This window comes from Berghia stephanieae, chromosome 4 (genome assembly GCF_034508935.2).
Source record: "Berghia stephanieae isolate SIO BIC M18660-M18661 chromosome 4, UCSD_Bste_1.3, whole genome shotgun sequence".
NCBI classification, from domain to species: Eukaryota; Metazoa; Mollusca; class Gastropoda; order Nudibranchia; family Aeolidiidae; genus Berghia; species Berghia stephanieae.
In genome coordinates, this window is record NC_088363.1 from 77,194,446 (window position 1) to 77,200,095 (window position 5,650).

The following is a 5,650-nucleotide window of genomic DNA, read 5'->3' on the forward strand; positions in this document are numbered from 1 at the left end:
AATAGCACTCCTTTAAATGTTAAAGATGTAATCTATTTCGTTCATGGATATTAATCTTATTCCGATCATGCATATATTCAAGCCACTGCCCTTTACCTGGAATTCTTTGTTATATCGCCATATGTTAGAATGTTAGTGTTTCTAGCTATTGCGACTTATTTGTAATATATATATATATATATATATATATATATATATATATATATATATATATATATATAAATTAATAGACTGAAATCCCATGTTATGAGGATGTTCTCTTTTATTTTTGTTATTGTAAATCTTATAATAATAATCATGATTGAATTAATAGCATTAAAAATGTATTATATTTGACCATACCATTTTGACAGATATTGATAGGCAATTGTAATTCACTCCCAATATATAAATAAACACATAGTTAGACATGCCAGTTGCGTTCGGCAAACAAAACAAAAACATATTTTAAGCCAATATATCATTGTCACAAGGTGCGTTCGCAACTCGCAATGGATGCGAAGGCCGCTTATGACCTTAAAGTGTGGAGAGGTAGACGTGGACGTTACAATCACCAACAGAACACCGTATCTGACAAGAGAGCCATTATTATTTATTTAAAGTAAAAGAAAGGGGAACAGCTCATAGTTATTGAGCAAAAGAGAATAACATTGCATATATTGACAGGAAAAATCAAAAGTACATACAAGTAAAAAGTAGTAATGCAATATAAAATTCATGTAAGTTTTAACCAAAATAAACTATACTTCACCCAGGTTCCAACCGTTCCATTAATCCCCACTAATAATGAAATTATTAATTACATATAGGGTCAAAATAAACTGTTCATATTCCGAAAGGAGAATAAAATTAATCAACAAAATTGTTCACACAGGGTGCGGTGTTCCAGCCTGTTCAAATCCAAAATTGTTCCTAATAAAACACATAGATCGAGTGTTACTTCCTCATCTTTACAAACGTTACATTGTATTTTGTTCATATTTCTCAAAAATTATATTGTTCAAAAGGGTGCAAACGCATTTACCGGGCGCTATGTCCTAGCCCCGTCAAAATTACAAAGTTCAAAGATGCAAACGCATTTACCGGGCCCTATGTCCTAGCCCCGTCAGCTCTTCACTATATTAGAAGATAGATATAGATATATTAGTAAAAATGAAATTAACATAGACACAATGATAGCGTAAGTGATCAATTAGTATTTACTTAAAAATAATTCATTTAACTGAGGTCACGTTCTCAATTTCAACACAATTGAACTCAATGAATTAATTATTCACTAAAACAATAAAACTGTATATTATTTTAAACTTTAAGATAAGTGAAATAATTTTACGATATTAATCACTTAATCACTTGATGATTACTCAGTACATCAAAACAATATTATAAATTTTATATATTCTCACCGAGCACAAATTACAAAAACACAATATCGCTTAGAGCCCATAACCGGGTACGATATACAAAATACTGGCCATATTAGGCCCACTTCGGCTACAATACAGCCTAAAACACAATGCTGGCCAACACACAGGCCCAACACATATCGCCTGAGAGCCCATAATCGGGTGCGACATAAAATACTGGCCACTTTGGGCCCTTTTCACTGTGGCTTCAACATAGCCAAACAGAAATCCAGCCAACACACAGGCTGTACAGGTCTTCCTTCTTCGACCTCAAATCGCAGACTGCCAGTTGAACATCGGCCCAAGCCGAAACATAGGACAGGGTATCTAACGGTATCTCGGTTGATGCATAAGATTGATGAGGGTGTTTTAACACTGATGGAACATGATAACCCTCCGTTCTTTCATTGCCTTCATAGTCTACACCACCCACGGCGAAAACAAGGGAGTCCCTATTCCAACACCCATCCTACACTCATAAATCATTTAATTATATGGGTTTGATTCTACCCGAGACCTTGGTGGGTAGGACAACTATCTCCCTTTGTTACCTAGAAGGCATTTCTTTACATCCATATCATATCATATCATATCATATCATATCATATCATGTCATGGATTAAAGACTTAAAGACTAAAAATCCTTTGAATGCCATTGACAGGAAGAAGTAAAAAGAATTTTTTTTAAACAGTCATACAGTTAAACAGTGTATACATTTCATAATAAAATTATCAATATTAATTATCATGTCACGTTAGTCAAAACGAAATCGTAAATTGTTTAAGCGTGATCAATAAGAATTTTTAAACGATCAATTGAGCACACATTTTTAGTCTCAAATTTTATATTATTCCAAGTATGGAGTGTTCTATTGTTTCGATATACACATATCAGTATACTGCCTTATTACATAATTTTCCCTCTACTGAATGTTTTAAAGGCAATCTAAAACAGATTGGGTTATTTGCCTTTCAATACCTACCCACCTGCTTTGTGAAACCGTTATATATGTTCGTTTATTTTGTTTGTTTTTTTTTTTATTGACACCCTTCCGCTCATCATCTTTAGGTGTTATTGCCAAAGCATTCCATAAAGTTTAAGACCCCCCCCCCCCTCCAACCAACCCTCTTTTTTTTAAATTTGGTTTTGTTCTAAGCCAATTTAAAGACAGCGTTTCGTTCCTCCAACTATCCCTTACATGCGTTAATTTTTATCATTATGAGTAAAAGCCTCGCAAAAAAATATTTCTCATACAAATGCAAGTAAAAAAAATATTCATAAAACATTGTTATAAATAAATGTACAAATAAGACTGACTGCAAAAGTATGCATTTTTAAAACAAATCCTTATTTTCTCGAAGATTGCATTTAATTAAAAATTTTAGGACCATAACTCTTGAAGTAGACAATAGATTTTAACTCAAAAATTGCTATATCTAGATTTATAATGAAATCCATTTTAATCGAAAATAAAATTCTCCATGTACATGAGACAGGGAGATTTTAGTTCCTTGATCCGACTTTAATTTGATATGTTTTTTATAGTTTTAAGAAAGTGGACATCAAAGTTTGTTTTGATTTTTGTTGTTTTTTTGTTTTTTTTTTTTTGTTGCTTTTTAGAATTTTGCTTGTTTTTTTTGTTTTTTTTTTGCCTGCTGTTGTTTTCTTTGTTTTGTTTGGGGTTTTTTCTTTTGTTTTCTTTTTCTTCTTCTTTTTATAATTTTCATTATAAGCCATATTATAGGTAACTGAATCTAAATATCCATATAATAACATATCTTGGTGAGAATATTTCCGATTAAAATGGTTGTAACTAGTTGTATACCATTAAAATACGCACATTAATTAAAAGCAATAGCTGCTAGAAAGATAAACAAATCTCAAAATGTAGTAGTGATGCTCTCAATGACAATTCAATAACTTGAGAAAGCGGCAATGAAATGTGTCTTGATTTAGAATTATTCTTCTTTAATACCATATGTGAGAATTATATTATTCTCTTGAGTAGTGAGGGGTTTCCAGTATACTGGTTCATCATCGATAAGCATGAATTATCAGCATTTTGAGAAAATAGACCCTAAACTTTGTTTTCCTTATAACGGTCATATTGAATAAAGATGTATTTATAAAACATTTATATGAAGAAGGTTAAGCATAAAAATCACTTAAATTATGCCTAAAAAATCAATGCTTAAACATTGAAATGGTTATTGGAACAAGATGCACCTTTCAAAGATCATGATTGTCGATGAAGAAATAGCCATCAAGTTAAATACATCCTGGATAAAAGAATTCATTACCTGGCAGGAAATTAACTGTGGTTGTAGATGATACTTGTTTTTACTATAACAAATTAAGAAAAGAACAAACGCTCTGAAGTCAGACAACTTTGCTGAAGAAGCTACTCGGCCAGCAAAATAGTTGTATCATCTTTATTTTGATATGATGTGAAGATGACGTTGACGCCATGGAAACTACTGACCTATTTATTGATTGATTTATTAATTGATTGATAAATTAATTGATTGATTGATTCTTCATTACTTATCTATCCAGATTCGATAATGTAAAGAAGGCGTGTCAAAAACTGGGGTTAGAGGAATGGTTTATTCCATCGAATGGTGAATTTTATAATTTGCAAAGAGCGCTTGACAGAAAGGAATATTTCAATACATTGGTATGGGTAAAAATTGAAATGTCCCACAGGTCTAACCCAGTCATTCCGGGTAAGTATTCGACATTTTTGTGCATTTGGGTGGGGTTCTTATTTCCTTACTAAAATGACTCTTTTAAAATATTTCGGCTAAAACATTCTGTTCCATAATTTAAATTATTTTAATTGATGCCTTTTTAAAAAAATGAAAACTGTCATAAAGAATTTTATTTGAACCGAAATGTGTTCAAAAGTCCAATGTAACAACAACACACACAAACAAAACAGACAAATTAAAATTTACAAAATATTCAAGATTATTAAGCGAATGGAATTCCATTCTGTGACATTCCGAACTTCAGTAAAAATTTTCCTATGCCTTCTCTTGGATTACATAATTACGAAAGAGACTTCATCAAAATCCCTCTGATCACTATTGCGACCGCCTTGCTGACTTCCACAAGACTTGGCACCTTAAGTGGTTTTTTATAATTCGTCGTAACCAAACCTTGCATGATTTGATTGGCGTCGGCCAAGATCAGTTTAGAATATAGAGAATACACGCTATCTCTGACTCCACTCCGGTTCAGACCTTCCGCCATATGCCATGAATGTGGGAAGAAAGGAGTAACATTCTGTCCCAAGGCATTGTCGCAGTAGACTGTTGCACCACTGCTCCCTGGACATGTGTTTGTTGTGTACGTAACATAACTTTTTTCAGGGACAAATGCATTGATTTTGAATTCAAAAAGAGGCTCTCCTATGTTTTCTACTATCTGTCCATCGGGAAAAGTCATAATAGTTCCAGGTGGGAAGGATATCCAACCGGGAGTGTCGCTGTAAACTCGGAATGCGTATTTGGCATTTGGTGGGAGAGTGAATGAGGAACCTGCGGGTACTTTGATTTCTCTTACACCTTCAGCATCAGGAATGTTGTCACTGTTCTTGTTTCTATTGCCACTGAGGTCTTGGTTTCTGTTGTTTGCAGCTGCGTGTGGTAGTGATTGATTTTCCTTTGTAGTTTTATCATCAGATATTGTGGAAACCTGTCTTTGAATTTCATTTCCCTTGTCCTCTTTGGTTTCTTTGTCCATTTTTACATTTTGGGGCATTGTAGTGCAATCATCAGATGCTTTCTTGTCGTCGGCTTCACATGAATATTCATTCTCAAATATTTCAAGTGTCTTTGAGCACGATTCAAAAAGCCGGTCAAATACCAATGGCAAAACATTTTCATTTAACCCTACGTTGTTTTGTTTTGTTTCAGCACGTATAGAATCTATGATGTCTTCAATTTCTATATACATGGACAAAATGACTGATTTGCTCCTTCTATGTTCTGATAACATTAGGGCACTGTGATCCTTTACTTTTGATTTAAAAGAAGCATATTCTTCTTCAGATGCATTGAGCAATGTGTGCCAATAATTCAACCACAAATTGCTCTCGTCATGATCATGCTTTTCAGTCGTATTGCCCCATAAGTCATAGTCGTTGAAACTCGTTTTGTTGTTAGATGCCATTTGAACGGTGTTTGAATATTTTCCCTGTTGATTTGCATTCTGAAATGTCGATGTACTAATACCCTCC

General features: G+C 33.3%; 1 protein-coding gene across 1 annotated transcript in view; it reads right to left on the minus strand.

Annotated features, from left to right (window-relative positions):
* Positions 1–571: 571 nt before the first annotated feature.
* The window catches only part of LOC144971289 (uncharacterized), a 15,328-nt gene continuing 10,249 nt past the window's right edge, over positions 572–5,650 (minus strand). The window contains exon 3 of the mRNA XM_078911906.1: positions 572–5,650. This exon is cut by the window's right edge and continues 1,423 nt beyond it. The gene's annotated coding sequence lies outside the window, so the exon portion shown is untranslated.